The following is a 19,935-nucleotide window of genomic DNA, read 5'->3' as shown; positions in this document are numbered from 1 at the left end:
ACTGCTGTCCATCTGAAAGGTTTACACAAGGAAATGGAGGATATCTTATCATGAGAAAATGTGTAATAAACAGAAGCTTGAGGGTCTGAAACAAAGAGTCTGACAGGAGGAGAGAGTCGGGGATTTGCTCAGAAATATGGGACTTCTCCCGTTGCCCAAATAAGTACCTATTAAAAGAGAATTTGTGCCTTGCTGAACGGCCGGTAAGGCAGCCAGGAGAAAAGAGCTGTGGAAATAGAACATGTCCATATAGAGAGGGGAGCTGTGGAGAGAGGGAGCAACAAGGGAGCAGGGGTTAAATGCTTCCCCTGAATGTGAGCTTTCCACTGGCATGAACCCAGTGAAAAGAGTCCCCAAGTCCCTGCTGACTGACGGACCGAGGGCCTACTGCGAGCATGATTGAGCAGAGGCGACTGAACTATTGGCCGAGAAAACACAGATTTGAAATCACATTCACTGATTCTGTCAACACTGCTGATTGAGGATTTTGCACAAGGCTTTCTGACTTCAGCTGGTCTTTCCCTGATGAGTTTTCTTTTTTTTTTTACCATGATGCTGACAGGGGAAAAAGAGAAAGACACAGAGGAAAACCTGTCTTGACAAACAAACACACTACAGATGTTGCTCCTCTCTGACACTACTGGTCTCCATAGCAACCCTGCTGGCCAGTAATAGCCTCTGGCTCCCCGGCTGATGCAGGCAGGCACACACACACAAATAGGCACATTTCAGCCTCTGAATGGGATCCCAGTGTGTGTTTACAGCGACACAGGGACTGGCTGGCCCACCCAGCCATGCCACCCCCTCAGGCATTACCAGAGTACACACACATCTCTAAACAGAATGCATCTACTGCCGTCATTAAAAGCCCCGGCCACACACCAGGAAAAACACATCCACCAAGTCCCTTGATTTTGGTAAACAACTGGCAATTGCAGATAGCCGGGAATTGCACATTAAAGCTGGCTACTGCAGAAGCTTTCCTGAGTACGAACCAAAAAACAGTGACTGAACTGTCTGCTTAATATTGAGATATATTTTCATTGTGCATCATGAACACCGTGTCTTGTATTCATTCAGATTCAACAAGTTTTAAATGCAAAATAATCTAAACAAAACAGATTTTTTTTTCATCACGTGCAATATCTGCCTGTGTGAGTGAAAAAACAATTATACACTGAAGCGCTCCTTCTGAAGACCTTGACATGTCATTAACTCTGTTTTGAGAAATGCAAGAACATCATAATCCAGTAACGTTGAGTTGACATGTAACAGATGTGAAGCTGCCATAAGAACAGCTGGCATTTTACTATCAGTTGTGTCACAGAGACTGGAAAACACCAGAATTCAAATATTACTGGGAAAACACACTTTGAAAATAAACCAGAATTTTTCTTCATCTGCTTAAATTTATTCCCCAACTATTGATGAAAGTCCTAAAACCTCATTCTCTATAAATAAATAAAAAACACATATTCAAAAGATTTCTATTAAAAAAATAATCCCTTCCTGCCTTAAATTTACTTAGATGTAACTTTAAACTGTTGCTTGTTCTTTGAGAATGAAACGAGTGGACAGATTCATGAAGTCCCTGCATCTCTTTCACTGCAGCTCAGCACACCTACAACTCTGCTTAAACACTGTAAAACTACATGATACCAATGTGTAATATTGGAGTAATTCAGTCACACGTTTGAACTGACTCTGAAGAGGAAAAATACAGAAAGTTCCACCCTGCAAGCTGTCAGAATTTGCTCTTTAGCTTTGTTACAAGTGAAACTGCAAGTCTAAATCTGTGTTTTTGAGACTGTCATCAGAACACTAGCTGTCTATTTCGCTAACGATACATCTCCCAGCATATAAAAAAACTCCATCTGGATTGCTATGTTGGAAAAACTTGATTTTTACAGGAACAGGTCTTTAAATCTGCTGAAATTTGGATCCCTATATACATATTTTTCATTGACCGAATTGTGTGTAAACCACACAGATTTCTGACATCAAAGTATTGTCTGTTAAGTTGTTTCTCCAGTTGTACTGTTTCATTCTAACTGTCAAGACAATTTAAAGTAAAGTTTTGAAATACGACAACAGCAACAAAAAAAGAAATGTGATTTTGTTCACATTAACTGCTTTAGAGTGATTAAACTAGACCGCATAGTTTCGTCAGAACTTTTTGTTTGTCAGCACGTATTTGACAAACTTCTAGAGAGCATAAACTCTTTTCAAAAAAGGCAAAGATCACCTCAAGCAATTGCTTATTTACTCCAGTGTTGCTGTTTCTATTACCTTTTTCTAATGCAATACTTAATAATGCAATCATGGAAGCACGACTAATGTCTAGATCTCATACCTGTCCCGAAGAAAGAAACAAATGGCCACTAATCTCATTGTACTCATCAGAAGCAGGTACTGAAACATTGAAACAGTGGACAGTTTCAAGTACCTGGGTGTTCACCTCAACAATAAACTAGACTGGTCCCACAACACTGATGCTCTGTACAAGAAGGGCCAGAGTCGCCTCCACCTTCTGAGGAGGCTGAGGTCCTTCGGAGTGTGCAGACCTCTACTAAGGACTTTCTACGACACTGTGGTAGCCTCTGCTTTCCTCTACGCTGTCGTCTGCTGGGCCCCGGGCAGCACAGAGCGGGACATGAAGAGACTGAACAAGCTGACCAAGAGGGCCAGCTCTGTCCTGGGCTGCCCACTGGACTCTGTGATGGATGTGGGTGAGAGGAGGATGTTGACCAAGCTCTCATCCATCATGGACAACAGCTCCCACCCACTGCACCGGACTGTAGTGGAGCTGAGCAGCTCCTTTAGCACGAGACTCAGACACCCTCAGTGCAGGAAGGAGCGCTACCGCAGGTCCTTCATCCCCACTGCCATCAGACTGTATAACACTACTGTGTAGTTGTTATTATGTGCAATATTTATTCTTGTTCTTGCACTTTCGTGACTTTTGCACTCCTTTGTTTTTTGTTTCTAAGAGCCCTGTAACAGTAAATTTCTCCTTTGTGAGATGAATAAAGTCTATCTTATCTTATACCAACTGCCTACCATGTGGTCATGCTCTAAAGCACAACACCTTTCAGTGTACATTAACAAGAAATGAAGCTCCGTTTAGTCAAGGTGGCGGCAATTTGCAGCTCCGCTCAGGCAGGCAGTGAGCTGATGATTATGTAAAGGACTAAAAACACCGAAAGCTTCTATCTGCACTGTATACGTGGGAGGTGAATGTGAGTGTACTTACCAGGTGACAGACAGAAAACTGAGGGGAGGGAAAACTCTGGAAGATAGCACTGGACCACTCTGAAAAGCAAAAAAAAAAAAAAAAAAAAAAAAACGAGAGAAGAAGAAATTAGTGTAATTTGCAGATATGAGACGTGCTAATTTCATTATTCAGCCTCATCTTGTACAGTAATATTACAGATGCTTGTGGTGCCTTCAGGGAAAACACTGACACAAAAAAATCCGTCACTACACAAGCGTACGCACGAACAACGCACACTGGGGTGTAATCACTCGCTCCCCACAACGCTCCTCATCCTATTTGGCTAGTGCCGATTTTTAATCATTCCTCAGGCTTCTGCTAAATAAACTTTTAATAGGAAGCTGCTCCCCTTAAGAAAAAGGCTGCGTTCGTCAGAGAAAAGATTGGAAATGAGCTGGGAAATTAGACAAACTGCACCTCCTCCACATCAGCTCTGCTGCAGCTTTCGAGTGGCAGGTATGTCAGCGAGAATCAAAGGAAGAGATGGTTCTAAAAGCTTAAAATGTACAGTACAGATTGGGTCAAAGGGACACACAGAGCGGCAGTGTGAGGGAGTGACACAGGACCAAAGCTATAGATGGAAAAGGAGGATAATCCTCCTCTTGGCAACACATCTTATATCCTTACGTCTCCGCGGAAGACAAGACGGATTCCTCAACATTTCCTGCACTTAGCGATGACTGTGGTTCGGCTTGTGTCTCCCTTCACCTCATCATTGCAGCTCCATCTTGCTTCGCCCAGAGCGGCACAGGAACAGCGATGTAATGGTTTCTTTATACAGCCACTTTGCAAGATAAACTTTGTCAGATAAGTGTAGACAGCGCAGGAAAGATTTCGACAACTAAGTCAGAAAGAGTTGCTTTTCTGCAGATTGTATTTGGAAATGTAACTTCTGATTAATGATGAATTTTTTGAAAGCCCATTTGTTCCATTTTGCAGGAGACAATTCATACAGTACATTTTTTGGGTTACATTTTGAAGAGCATTGAATGAAAATGATAGCAGAGAACATGTCGCAGCTGAGCAGATGCAAGTCTGGAATCAAGCGGTGACTTCACAGTAACTAGTTTGTGGCCATATTGTTGGAACATTGTGAAACAATAGCCCCATTACCTTCCCCTTTCAATACAGTGCTTATCTAATCTAAGTAGATTAAGTTGGAGGTCTTCTAGGCAAGTGGGAGGAGAACCCGGGGTAGACCGGAATCATTTTTCTCATCTGGTCTGGGAATACCTCAGAATCTCCCAGGACTAACAGGCAAATATTTCTGGGGAGAGGGATGTCTGGAATGTCCTGCTGACCCTGCTGTCATTGACTGAAGAATTGTCCAATTCTGGCTGAGTGGAAGAAAATGCACAGATGTAAGGAAGCTGTACATAGGAATACATATATAAAGAATATTCTATGATGTCTCCATACCAGAATCTTTTATTGACACTGGCTCCAAAAATCCAGCATCAGTCCGCCTCTACTTTAGATGTTATTTAGGGAAGATGTGCCACTCTGTCTCTTTTATTGCTCCATTGTCCATTTCCAAGCTCTCTGCCTATTACTTCCTATATGGCCATTTCCTGAATGATGCATCTTTCCCAGGAAAGAAGTCTCCATTAAGTACCTCAATTATCTGAATGTCACGCATGAAAATGGCTTCAAAGCTCTGTCCTTTTGCAAACATGGAACCAAACAGTCACAAAGACATACCAGATTCAACATAAGGACGTATTACTGAGGCAAAGAGCGTCATACAAATGACTGATTGTTAATTGGGTTAAGAGTGATAAAATCCTGAACAGAATTCTGATTGAGAAGAGGATATAAACCACAAATAACCTTATTTTGTGATTATTATAACACACCTTCACAGAAAACAATTTACTTTTTTCATGAAGAAATTCATGTCAATAAAATATTGGTAACAAAGAACTGATTATATAAAGGTAATTTTGAACTCGGTATTGATCCTCCACTGTCTATTCTGTCTCCAGTCATCCGTTTTCTCTCTCTCTCTCGCACAATGGCAGCTTATGAGGATCAAATATTCGACATGTCAAGTGGCCTCAGTGGACGAGAGCTGTTGATGGGCCTCTTCAGCCAGGGGAGAGGATGAGTGGGTGCTCTCTGCACCAAAAAAGGGAAGCCATGTCACATATACAGAGACTGATATTTATGTCTTGCTGAGCAATTTTGTTAAAAACAGCGGTCTCCAAACAATTACATTCCTATATGACTAAACTGCATTCTCAATTATGTACAAGGAGAACATATTTCCTGTCAGTTTCCATTCCATTCAGCCAATCAATCATATATTACATGGGACTCAGAATGGAGGAGAAGCTTCAAACATGTCAAGAAAGGGTTGATTTTTGAACCCAAACAAGGATATTTTTCCAAAAATTAAACATGTGATTTTGGTGCCTAAACGTAACCAAGCTTCTAACATGAATAAAAGAATAGAACAGCTTTACTGTCATTGTACAAAATCTGCTGTACTGTGCCTAAAAAAACCAAAACAAAACACATTTTAACGCAGACGTACATCGGTCAGCATAATAAAGAACTATAAAAATTATAGTCATTACTGTTTATTAACTGTAAACGGCATCAAAACTAGCAACATCACGGTAATGTGGAAAATTTTAAATAACAGTCAGTGTGACGTAATATGTTATATTTTTGAAAGTAGTTTATTCTTAAATGTTGCATCCACAAAATTAGAATCTTTCATAACTAAATTACATTTTGAAGTAAACAAGAGTTATAAATAAAATCAGTTCATTTAAAAGTTAAAAAAAAAAAAAAAAAAAAAAAAAAAAAGTAAAATATGAATCCTTTCATGACATGTTTGAAGCCTCTCCTCCATTTTCTGGGTTTCCAGCTGGGGCTGATGAAAAATCAGCTTCGTCAATTATCAGATCTGATATTTTAGTATATTTTTAGTTATTACCCATTTAACTGACTTTGAAAATAAAGACCACATATAAAAATGTATTTAAATACAATACTGAAGGATAAATGTAGAAAAGTTATCTTTTATTTAAACATGTAAAACATAAAGAAACAGGCATTTTGGAAAAAATCCAGTCGATGAGTCTCTCCCCATCTAATATATGACTGGTTTGCTGAAAAGAAGCAAAGCAGTAAAATGAAGTGCAAACGTATTTGTGGTACTTCACACACAAAAGTAATCTGGCAGAAAATAGGCTTCTCTCAAAATGTAACTGATAATGCAGTTCCATTGTATAGGGACATAATTTTGGGAGACAGAGCTGATTCATTTGCAACAGAAAACTAACTGGTGCCCAAAAGTGCTGCCATGGAAACTCCAGCGAGCGGCAGCTAGGACAGTCCAGTGATGAATACACAATATCAAACAGAGACTACATGTACTTCACTACCTTTCCACCTGCCTTTTCTCTGTTAGTGTGTGTGCGCGTATTTTTAGAAGGCACTATTCCAAGTAACATCCAGTGGTGCAGTAATGATTCCTTTGATTAGGCGACAGGTAAGAGGCCTGTAATCTCACCCCTGCCTCGTGCAGGATTTAGATGGTGTAAACAGTGGCAGCTCTACCATCATCACTCGACGGATGACAGCTCTACGGGGGAAACGCACAGGGGTGCTGATTAAAAGGATGGCACTGCTAACACAGAAAGCCACGCACACTCCCACAGGTGTCACAACATGCAAGGAAATTACATTATCTATGCTATCTGAGTAGCTACTCTCAAAATATATACATGTGCATGTAAAAGCATGTGTACAAGAGGAATAGGGCTATTAAAGGAGGGTAAAGCTGCATAATGGCATTCAAAAATAAAGATTTATACTGTGACGGCCCCCAGAATATCTCCTATAAGCTGGCTTAGAAGTGACAGTTCCAGCTAGCAGCATATGTCCACGCCTCAGGAAGCCGACCCAACCCGAACCCCGACTCGCAGCTCTCTGTGGGACTCGTCGTCAGCCGCTCTGCTGCCATGAACAGCACCTGTCATGGCTTTAAGATAACTCTCATTCTGTCCCTCACATCAGCTGTGTTCCCTCCTCAGTATTGCTCTTTTGAGAGTCGACATGAGACAACATGGACTCTGAGAAAACCCCTCCCTCCGTTTTTGATGCAGCTGTGTCCCACAGGGTGGATGGGGTTTCTGAGGAGGTTAGAGCAGCGGTTACCAGACTAGAAACTGAAGGAGAGAAATCTGCACAATCAGGCACACTGAAATGACTGCAATGCATCAATGAAGTCTGATGTTTCCTTGTGTAGTACAATAGCATGGAAAATGACACCACGAAGCTGCTGAATGCAGCTAGAAAGGACAAAGACTGAAAGCAGGGAAAGAGCTGGACAGCTGGTTCTGTCCAAAAGTCACAAAGTTTGCCAAATTAATATATTTCATCTTGTTCCTTTAATCACAACATGTTGTAGTTTTGCAGGGGGTCGCTGTCAACTCCAACTAGTTTAGAAAGCAGCAGCTTGGCTTCTTAGTGGATTTAGCAGACAACATCCCATCACCCCAGTCTTCTGGCTTCTTTCCACAGGCTCCCTGTTCATTTTGGAATTGATTTTAAGAGTTTACTAATCACTTTGAAAGCTAGCATGGATCTGGCCTCGGGCTAGAGAACAGAGATGTTGTCACCGTATGAACCAGTTTGCTGCCGTAGATCATCACTTCCTTCTGGCTGAAGTCAAGGATTAAATCTAAAAGGTGCTTTCACCATTTGACCTGCCTGAGGAGTTAAAGCTGCAGAATCAGTGACTTCTTTTATATGTATAAAAAGCTGCCTATAACACAAGTCTTCTAGACTTATTTAGAATTTTTCTATCTGTTGCTTTCTTGTTTTAACTGTCCTGTTATGATGCCCTGTGGGCTTCCTGCCTTTGCTTTCGCAGTAAAAAAAAAAAGCCCTTGTTTACTAAAGTTGCGATATGAATAACGTTATTATGATTATTATTACGTCTCGTCTGATTGTCAGCCTAATTCTAGGAAGATACTGCATTCCAGTTTCCAGTCTTTGTGCCAAAAGGTAACTGACTACATCGGCAATAGCTGAAAACTGAGCATTCAGAGAGAGTAGTAGCAACTAGCTTGCAGCAAGAATCTGTTAATTTCCTAGAATGTGTGACTTTTACATGTCAGTTTTTAATGTTTACTGCAGATTCAGTGTCTCTGCAACATAAACAAATATTTTTTCATCACATTTTGATACATGGTAGCTATAGCATTGTTACTGTTTGAACCACTTTACTTCTACCTCATATTGTATCCATAACTATTATGATTAATGTGTCAATACCACTCTGCCTATGTGGTTAATTCTGTTTATACTGACACACACTGTATATACACCATACTGGACTACATAATGCACTTTTGCTGCTGCTTTTGCATTTCTTCTTAGATCATAAACATCATTTTGTTGTCTTAGTACTTGTACTCTTTCTGGGGTTCCTGATAAATGTGATTGTGGAGGAACATTTTGAGTTCAAAACTGTTCCCTGAGAAACTTGAGGAAACCCAGTGAAGCTCTTCAAATAACTGTTCTGTAATGTTTGGGGTTCCATAAAGAACTCATTATTTCAATTAGCATTACATGTAGTATTACTGTAGTTGATTTTTTTACCCTCAGACATTGCAAACAATATTAAATGACAGTGTTGATATTGTCAAAATAAAATGCGAAGTAGTAAGTAATCTGTTGACAGAAAGTCAGGTAAGATTTCAATTTGCATAAATACTGTTAGACTGATATCTCCAGTAAACCTATTGTTCAAAATAACCCCATAATTTACTGATGAAGTAGATGAATGAAGAGGGTTGGCCCAACAATTAGATTTTCTTCTGCGTAATCAATGAATCTTTCCCATTAAATTTATTGCATTATTGTCGTTCTTTATCACCCAATCATACAATACAAGGAATGGGACTTGTCACCCATGGAACCCAGAAGTTGGAGGTGAAGCTTTAAAAATGTAGTAAGATACAGTAATTTAGGTACCTCTAGTGTCTACCAGGAAGTGAAGTTAAAACAAAACTTAAGTCCAAGATTGTAAGTCTCTTGTCTGTCAGAGGACATAAGCCTTGGTCTTCTTGGTGAAAATCCAATCGATAGTACTTATAACTGAATGTCTTTTCCAATGTCACAAACAAGGAATTACATTCATTTCAAGACGAAATTGCGTTCCCTCAAAGCTGAGAATAAAGTTTAGTTGTATAGAGATGCAATTCAGTGGGTTGGACAGTCTGTATCAACACTGAAAAAAAAATATATTGGTCAACCCCCAACTGTGATGATTTGAAATCTATACAAGCACCATTCATTTTCTCCGATGATGTTCCTGCCAACATGGTGGTGAAAACAAAATGAGTCACCCAGAGCTCTGAAGTATTTATGGTGCTCTCTCTTTTTTTTCTTGACAGATACATATTTAGCTACAAAACCAACCAACAACCCAGCGCCAGCTTTGGCTTGAATGCCATGAATACCTTGAAAGATCGCTCTCTCTTACGGTCTGCTCAATGGAACGTGGGTGAAATTGAAATAGGTGGCAAAGACAAGGAGAGGCGTCCTGAGAGATGGCAGAGAACAATGGAGGAGGAGAGCGAGGCGAGCAGACAAAGAGAGATGCACAGACACCAAAACATTACACATACACTTTGACTTTTCAATTTTATCTTTTCCGTGCGATGCTGTCAGGAGCCAACTCCCCGAGGGCCGAGGAGAAAGAGTGAAATCCAGGCAGAGAGAAAAGGTGAGAGGGAGGGTTTTTTTCTCCTCGGTGACTCAGTGATACAACACACAGAGAGCATGAGTGCTTTTAGGCCTCTGAGAATGATGGACGACTGTCTTTAACAAGGACAAAATTAGGCCTGGGTCTCTGTTGCACACACAGGGAGAGCCACCATTGTGCAGCTAATTAGTGGATTACATTAGCAGGGACCAATGACGGGAAGCCATTCAACCTCAGCTAATACTGATAGCTATTATGCGGCGTAATTTTTGCTGGTATGACATCAAACACTGCAGGGAGAGTGTCTGCACAATGCTGTGAACTTCAGACTTTGAATCTGCAACACATTTGTCTGTCTTTCACACTTAGGTCTTTGTTATATAAATAATCCATTATGATTCAGGCTCAAATGAAACATAATCATTGCAGAAGAAGCAGTAATTCCCACACAAAAAGATTTTATGTGATGTGGTGACCTTGAATGTCACGAAAGGTGCCATCAAATAAAATGTTCCATTATTATTAATAGAAACGGAGAGATGATTTAGTTCTCTCATACTCTGATATTGGTAAAATTATTATCATGAAACATCCTCTTGCACTGAAATGTGGCTTCCTATTCCCTGTTCAAGACCATTACATTTTGTGTTGTACAGTTTTTACAACATATGGGAATATTTTGGTTAAAAATTATGAAAAATATAAGTATATTATTTCACCAGTTTTGCTGCTTGCTAATTTATTTACTCAAGCATATTAGATATTTTCATTCATCCAATCGTCAGAAATAACAGGAAATACATAGATTGCTGTCAAATAAAGTAGCACAGTCTCATAGCCTTTACTGTATGTGTGATGATCACATTTGCTACTGTACATCACCCCACAAAAGGCACATTCAGAGCTATGGAAGACAATGAATGAAGTTGAAGGAGGAATCATTTTGGGGACCCTCTGTTCTGGAAATCAATTTCCCATTCATTTATCCCATAGACAATGCTGCGTGACTCACAGCTGAAGCTCTTATCGAGTCTGAATGGGCATGAAGCTCGTCAGGTTGAATCATCAGACCAAATCATTCACAACTGCTCTTTAAAAAAAAAAAAAAAAAAAGAAGCTGGTTATTTTATAAAAAGTTAAAAGTTTCTGGGAAAAAAAATGTAGAGGACTCCCAAGGTGCATAATATTTTATTGCAAGTAATCTTCAACTGTGAAGTCTAAAATTCTGTCTTACAAATTATATGCCGGTAACGGTGGGCAGAAGCTACAAATTCATGCACTACTGGTTTCCATGACTGTATTTAAAGACTGACTAACCCTCCTTGACGTCACCCAACAGTCAGTCTGAGCTTAGTGTGGTGGCTTCTGAAGCCTTAATACAATTAAAGCAGATGAATTATGCTTTCAGTGAGAATCTACAATGAAAACAGTCCCGAAAATAAAGAAAAACCAAAAAATGAGAAGGTGTATCCAAACTTTTGAGTGGATGTGTATATAAAGAATATTGGATATCGCATCACAATTTATCAAACACTCCTTAATCAGCACTGGTGCCAAAAATCCAACCATGTGGCTTAAAAAACAAACAAGTGACCTGCTCGACATATCTAATATAATGTTGGATTGCCATCATGGCTTTTGCAAAAGTGGACTTGCGGGTTTAATCAAAGCTAAAAAATGACTTTTTCAAGCATGTGCCTGAAAGGGGCTTTTAATTCAAGGTAATGCCTCAGGTAAAAATAACTGCAACAATTCCTCTTTATTTTGCACTACAATAAAACCATTCATACAAAAGTTGTACTGATTGTGCATTTCAAACTACAGCAGCTGGACTGGTAATTAAATTAACATGTCCATCAGCAGGAGCTGCATTAACAAAATGATTAAGTCTATTTTAACAGAGCTAGGAAAGATGAACTTAGTTTGGGGACTGCTCACTTTACTACTGTCATTATCTTTACTTTAGTTGTAACTTTACACGCTTTTACTTCAAGACTTGATGGCATTTCTCCAGTCATGCACTATATTCTACATACAGAGTTAAAAAAAAAATACTGTTTTCATGTAGGAGATGAAAGGAAAAAGGAGCCACTAATGGGAAAGGGAGATGAAGCATGTTGAAGGTGCTACTGAGGGTTTTCCCTGAGTACCAAACTTCAGATTTAGGTAGATAAAGCTTAAAATAACTGGATATAAAATCTGTGACATATACAGAATATCTAATTTCCTATTCTTTGTCATAGCATCTCTTCAGAAAAAAAGTGTCTCCTCGCATTTGCCAAAGGACGATTTACAACCATCCTCTTAAAATGTGCTTTGATTTTGACACTTTCCTAAACTTTGCATTACTTTCACAGTTTGTTATGAAAGCCTTTTAATGGATTCATGAGCTTCATCCAGAGGTTTGTTTAAATGACATGTGAGAAGTGTTTAATGAAAAATGGATGGAGCCCTTTTGACAAATCTGTAGCAGTGGTTTGGAAATCCATGTGAGAGGGAAACATTTTTACTGTGTGTTTACACCAAAATCAGTTTGTTTCCCTTGGTACAGTTTGTATTTAATGCGTCCTAAAATAAGCTTCACCAAACAAAACACACCATTAAAGCTCACTTTGTCTTTTAAAACGTAAAGTAAATAAAGACAAGTTAAGCCTATATTAAATACTTAATGCTGTTCGACTCTGGGATGTTTGCATAAAAGCAGGCATTCCCTTGCAGCCATTAGATTACGCAAGTCAATAATAATAAAAAAAAGACAGTTGTGCCATGCTCTGTGCTCTGCATTTCAACTTAGCTGATAAGCTCAGCTGTTAAATGTTACATAATTGCTTGGGCTTGTTATCTTGTACAGTAGTGGGCTGATTAAAGATGCTCTTCTGGCATATATCATTTACATAGTCATTTTTACATTGCTTTAAAGGCCTTAGATCCATGTTTTGGAGACATGGCTGCCATTTGCCAAACCTAAACAGATCTGTGTCCACACCCTACAATATAAATAACACGACTACACGCCATCCCTCCCTGTTCTCCTGGACAGACAAGAGCAGCGCTGTAGAAAAGAGGAAGAAGCAACATTCCTGCTGTTTATCAAGTCATCTGATCTGCTCAGCAAGTCATGTGTTACAGACTCAGCAGGGCGCTTTAGGCTAACCCTAGAATGATGCATTCGGCTGAACTTTTTCTTTCACAGTGCTCTCTGACTTAGTGTGAATGATCTGCATGCCATCACAAACACACAAACTCTGTTGATTAGAAAACACTGAAAGTAGTTACTTATCCAGCAACCAGCATTGATTTATTTTTCACCATCTACAGGGTGACCCAAGAGTTTGGAAACAAATGAAGTCTATAATCCAAATAATGTTATTTCAATAAATCAGTACCATAGATATATTCAGAAGAGTAACAGATTAGTGTAAAACAAACATATTTCGACATGTTCATGTTTGTTTCTTATACAAAGTTGTGAATGTTTCCACCAACTGGTTACACTGGTATCTTCTGGAATGTATCTTCATTCATGCTTATGAAGGTTCCTCAAACTGGCCAGTAAATGTTGCCTCATAGTACTTTTGGATGTTTAAAAAATTTAAATTGTCAGATACTTTACCATCAAGAGATTTGAAATCTGACACTGATGGCCTGCATTTTGAAGTTATGCTCCAGCATACCTGGACCTTATAGTTCTATTAATTTTCTTCCGAGTTATTGCACTCAGCAAATACTATGCTTTTAAGTTATTTTATTATGGTATAAAAAAAAAATGGGTAAAATAAGTGAATTCATGCACCCCCAACTCAAACAGACACTGCAGTTAAACTTCGTTTCCAAACTTTTGGGTCACCCTGTACCACAAATCCTAACCTGCATTGCATTTGTCATGAACAAAACACACATGAATCCAAATCAATCTCTGAAATGTCTAATTTCCCACCTCAAATATTGACACTGATAAGTGTCTTAATTTTGCTGACTTCAATGATCCCCGGCTGTGTGTTGTGAAGCCTGATCCTCCCTATTATTGGCCCTGCTGGGTAATAATAGCTATCCAGGAGAGGATGGTACCAAAATCAAGTTTTGCATTCTGGAACGAAGGTCGACAGTTTAATTGGAAGTGCAAATTGCGTTCACATGTGTCCCCGCAGTGGATTGAGCCATGGGTAAAGTGAATGTGCACATTGCAAGCGTGTGTGCACTTAACAAAAGAGAGGGGAGGGCAGGTCCCAGTGTATTTTTAGAGCCGGCAGTTGTAGCCAAGCTACAATCATTATCACTGAAGTGTTGTTTTTACTCCTCGAAGCCTCTTTCACATGAACCAGGATACTCCTGCCGCCTGCTACTGAATCAGCTAAGCTAATGCTGCCAATTTTTTGTTAGGAAAGTGTAAATATTGACTTGATCGCTGTGGTTCCCATCTGCTGGTGTGAGAGTGAGCGTCTCCCTCTCTGCTTTGCTTTCACTCGTCTTCTCCCTCCCTCTTTGTCCTGCTGCTGCTGGCTGAGAGTCTGCAGAGAATACCCCCGTCATGATATTCAGCCTCCAGCCACACTTACCCTTGTAGTGAAGACACACTCCCTCATCATTCATCTGTCTTTCTTTACACAGAGGCTCCCGTCTATCTTTGTAATCTACAACATGTGCACCGGTAAAGGGCTGATTGTGATGAGCTGTTCCTGTATTCGAAGCTGACTGGTTTATCAGTGCAGAGGTTTACTGAGCCTTTCGCCACTGTCACGCACCAGCAGAACCAAATATCAACAATGATAAAATGCGTCTTGTAGTATTTTAGAAAAGTGCATGTCACAACTTTCACGTCATTTCTCAGAGCCAAAAACTAAACACTGGAAAAATTAATGTATTTACAACTTTCTGTGAACAAATCAGGTGTGTCATGCACTTCCATCTGGAAAATTAACCAAATCCAGGCTTTAAAATGTGATACTTCTTCAAAATCACAATATTCTGAATGCCTCATTTAAAAATTTGCAATAAAAAAAACAACAACCAATAAATCTATGCTTCTCAACATGACTGAGAGCAGGACTGACTCAGCAGAAACCAAGTGGTAAAAATGATGTGACTGTTCGGCTGAAATGCAGACTGGATGTAAACGGAGCAGGGAGGAAAATTAAAAGCAAAATAAAATGGACTTCATCAATAAAATAACTGCAGCATGGATGTGAAACAGGTGGGAAAAGAGTGAGTTGTCTGGCACAGAAAAAACATCTTTCTACACTTGATATGCAGAATAGTGTAAAAAAAAAAAAATCCAAAATACAGTATGTAGAGTCACCATTTTTTCCAGGATTGGTAACATGTGTGGCGACTTGTTTTTTTCTTTTTTATGATTCATAGCATTTTAACTGCCTTTTACTGCAAAAAAAAAAAAAAAAAAAAAAAAAAAAAAAAAAAGACATCTCTGCGTTCTCTCTACTTCCAGTCATGGCTTTGCTGTTTCCATGGAGCTGCTGAACTTTGTCGTCAGTAAAATGTGACAGGAATTCAGAGGGTTAATAACAAAGCAGTGTTCTTGACACCCAACTTGTATAAATGTAATATTCAAAAATAAATCTAATATATACTCAAAACACCTGCCCTCCTTTACTTTTTAAAATGCCAATGCTGACAAGCTGCCTCAACATGTTTAAATGTACATTGAACTATTGTTCATGGCCATTTGGAAAGGAACCGTTTCCTTCCTACTACTGCATTACATTTAAAGATGCAGTTCCTTTGAAAGTGACAGTTCCTCTGCAGCCTCCAGTGACTGTCACATCCATAATTTCGATGAATGTCAAGGTCTGAAAATGCAGCTGAGGGAAGGACAACCTTTCAGGCTGCTGGATCCATGCAAACATTTGCAGTGGAAATTTAGGTGTGTTGACTCTGCTGCTGTTGACACTGCTTCTGGTACAAGATACGCTCATGCACAAACGCTGCTAGCACTGGATCTGAGGTTTTGTTGTTTTTATAGGAGAGAACCCTGACCTAGACAAGTCAGTGCATTCAGACAAGCTCTGTTATCTAAGTATAGTGTGACAGACATTCTTATTGGACAAAGGAACTTCTGTCAAGTACATTCCAACTATAAACAATGTTGGTAATATGACGCTTGTGTCACTGATTTGTTGGCATGTTTATTGTTGCACATTATTTTACAGTTTATAGTCTAAACCACAATCACTTAACTGAGTCACAGGACCTTGTCCTCACTAGAAAGACAGTTTACGGTCATACATGAGGAAAGAAAGTGAAAACTTTCACATTTCAGAAGCTGGAATTAGAACATTGTGACTTTTTTCCTTTTAAAAGGTGCGCAAAATGACTAATCAATTATAAAAAAATTAGTTGGAGATTAATATATTAGTCAACCAGTTCATTATCTGTTGTCACTCTATTGTATATTGATATTATAATGTGATACAATCCTAAGTTTGGGTAAAAACTGGCAAAAATAAACAACCACACAGTGGCAAGTGGTATTAAATACAGTGAAAAGACAATAGGGGTAACATCTTAAGACAGATTTAAGCTACAAACATGACTACCAGTGGATTCTTGCTCAGGGAACTATTTGTGCTTCTGTGTTGAGCCCATACTGTCTTACTACACAGTGCAGTGAATACATACAAATATATCTAATCGAGAGAAGCCAACAGTAAGCTGACATTTCAAGAATAAGCAAAGATAATCATAGCATATTTAAGAATGATAATGTGCAAACTTTGTGGTGTATGTGATCTTAATACAGAATTTTTGTCACTGTCTAGTCTTTGTCACTGTATTGAGGATTTGCCTCTCACAGAAATAACTACATATTGTTTTGCTAATTTAAAGATTCCATAAGATGCTAATTTTAAAGGTTCCTAATTAAACTTTTGGGGTCTACTAGAGGATTGTTCAAAAAACACATTTTTCTCATTCTGTACATGGCTACAAAAGCTCCTCTCAGCTTCTGTCTGAAGCTAGCCGTTTTTGTCTGCCCTTTAAGACCCACCTCCTGGAAAGTCCAGTCTGCTCTGATTGGTCAGCTGATCCAACCAAAACCAGGTAACATTGGTTAGTAACTCCAAATCTACAAGTATAGGGACGTAGGTCTCGCACAAGGAGGGAATAATGGCAAACTGTGAGGCAGATGCTCATTCGTTTTTGAGGCTAAACTAGTCACGAAGTAGGAAATATGTAAACGTGCTACATGATGACATAGATAAGCAAAGGAAGCATCTCCTGGACTTTAAACGAGGTGTTTCAGGCAACTAATTAGCAGTGTATTCTTGAGAGAATGACTCCCTTCGCTGTGAACTTTGGGCTTTGCAGATTTTACATGCACAAAAAAGTTAAACAGAACACCCTCAAAAAGCAAAACATGCAAGTGGGACACATGCAAGCTTCAAGCTATTCTGCTAAACTCATGTCGTGAAACTAATTCTATGACATTTAATTTTTTAAAACAACAGCTGCGCTCAAACAGCATTCTAATAGTTTGTTCCTATTCATCGTCACTCACTGGCTGCTTTCCAGGAAAAAATATAATCATGGCGTAATGAAAATGTACATCTCTCTCCTCTATGAAAGTAAAGCTCCCACCATAAGAAAATTAATCAGGCTCCGCCAACAGGCAGCCTTCATACCACACATTACATTAATAATGCAGATTACATCATTAATACGCAACATATTACGGAGAGCAATCACATCTCAGCTCCATTACGGTGTCGGGTTCAGAACGAGAGAGCGTCCAGCAGCAAACAGCAGCCGTGCAACCTACTTATCAATGAATGATGTCTGGCAGTACATCGGTGAACGCCGAGCTTCACTCTTGCATGGAAGATGCAGTGAAAAATTAGGCTTCTTGCTTTCATCATTCAGCACGAATTCAATAAAATGTCTGTTGTATTCAGAGCTTGGTGCAGCGTGTTTGAAATGTGGAATGCTCTGAAGGAAAATGCGGCTGTATTCTCTCATGAGGCCTTAAAGACAACGTACAAAAAAATTGAATCCAGGTGAATCTCTGTGCTCAGTACATAAATGGAAGGCAAACCTTATCATTCCTCTGTTTTTTTCTTGGCTGTTCACTTTTGGTTTCCCCTTAGAAGCACATTAGATTAAATACTGAGATTACATAACCTGTCAGGTAAAAGCCAGCCGTGCGGATGAGGCTGTACGTTACAATATGCATACATGTTCATCAACTGATTCAATCCAGGCTAAGTTATTAATATGCAATCATGAACCGGATGCTCTGGAAAGAAGACACTAATACTGAAGAGAACTGAATTCCAGGAAAACAATCTTTTTACAACAGTTGCAACCAGGTGATGATTAACCCTCTAAACACCAAATACAGCACATACTATTGTTAAAAATTCAACAAAATTACACAATTTACCAGAGAATGAAACAAAAAAAAAAAAACAAATGATACGTCTGATTTTCTACTTTCAGACAGTCCTTGAAGATATCGTGTGGTACATGTAATTCAGTCATGAAATTAACCAAATCCAAGCTTCAAATTATGACCAAAAGTTGCCAAAAATAAAACATTAGCACCAGATTCTGTCAAATAAAAGAAAATTCTGCAGTCCTTGGTGCAACCAAGAAGCTAAATTTGAGCTTCTTTCAGCTGTCCTCAACAATTGTGACAAAAACTCAGTGAGTACACAGCTGAACTGCAGGTTGTGTTGACTAAGAGCAAGGAGAGGACAGATACGGAAACAAATTAGATAAAACTAAACATACTGGATCAAAAATATAAATGTGGCATGGTTCAAAAATGTTGTAAGATACATTCAGCATGGTGAAACATCTTTCTGGAGATGTGTAGAGTAGTGAGAAAAATGGCTACTTTGTAGAAGTTGGAAACATGTAAATAGTTAAGTATCTATAGCATGTGGAACTTTCATTTTTGGAGGGCACCTTGTAATAGAAAGGAATTCAACTTTTGCTCTTCCTATTCTTATGATTTATGGTAGTGCAGCTATGTTATGCAGCACAAATGGTATTTTTAATTTCTCTCTGCTTCTAGCAATGATGTTTCTGTAGAGGTGAAGACTTTATATTACAGTGAGAATTGAGCCCAGCGTGACAGGAGCAAACTGTTCGGGGTTCAGAGGGTTAACCTAAGTAGTACTGAGTAAAAATAACCCCAGCAGAAGATGAAACGTATGTTGCTGCAGAGATCACTGGCAGCGAACATCCCCAAAACTCACCAGTTCAGCATCAATAACGTTCAGCGGGAGAAGCTCATGTCTCGGCCTGCAGAGACAAAAAAGGACATACGGTAAGAAGGGGAGAAAATTTCATAAATCACCAAAGGCAAGAATCTGGACTTATTTGGCTGAGGTCTAAAACTCAGTTGTACAGCAGGAAGGGCTGAGATAGAGCCGCACAGAGAGACGAGCACATCCCACTACTGTTCTGCCAAGCAAAACATAAAGGGCAGACATGTTGAGCGCTGCGATTCAACATATTCTCAACATACTGCCGCAACACTACGAGGCTGTCAGTCGCTGTTTCAGGCTGCTTTGTCTGTCAATCCATCCGGCTGCATTCACAGATCTCTTTGCAGGGTGTCAAAACATCCACAACTTTGTCAAGGCTGATGTGAAAGGAAGCTGCACATTAAAACAAACAGACACAATCAGATAAAGCTAATCTAGACCTCCGAAATATTAAAGAGCTGAATAAATAAGGGAGGAAATGAGGGAGGGAGCACGCCAGACCTCGACAAGCGATGGTGATGTACTTTAAACTGGTGCGGGACGGATTCCAACTGAAGTCCCGCTAGAATAAACCTCCAACCTCCGAGCAAATCAATATAATGTTGGCAAGCATGCCACTGTGAAGATGTACAGAGACAAACAGATTTTTCTTTTCATTGTACCAAGCCTCACAGCTACACTCAACCTCTGCATTGAACTACAAACATCCC

At 39.4% G+C, this 19,935-nt stretch overlaps 1 protein-coding gene across 2 annotated transcripts in view; it reads right to left on the bottom strand.

The window, feature by feature from the left end:
- LOC110951383 (1-phosphatidylinositol 4,5-bisphosphate phosphodiesterase beta-4) overlaps positions 1-19,935 on the bottom strand; it is a 98,015-nt gene that overhangs the window by 69,301 nt on the left and 8,779 nt on the right. For both annotated transcript variants that reach the window (XM_022194410.2, XM_022194412.2), the window contains exons 2-3: positions 19,214-19,259; positions 3,254-3,312 (exon numbers count right to left, since the gene is read on the bottom strand). The gene's annotated coding sequence lies outside the window, so the exon portion shown is untranslated. The remainder of the gene's footprint in view (positions 1-3,253; positions 3,313-19,213; positions 19,260-19,935) is intronic.

Source organism: Acanthochromis polyacanthus, chromosome 16 (assembly GCF_021347895.1).
Source record: "Acanthochromis polyacanthus isolate Apoly-LR-REF ecotype Palm Island chromosome 16, KAUST_Apoly_ChrSc, whole genome shotgun sequence".
NCBI classification, from domain to species: Eukaryota; Metazoa; Chordata; class Actinopteri; family Pomacentridae; genus Acanthochromis; species Acanthochromis polyacanthus.
Note: the sequence above shows the minus strand (reverse complement) of the source record. Positions and strands in the feature narration are given on the sequence as shown.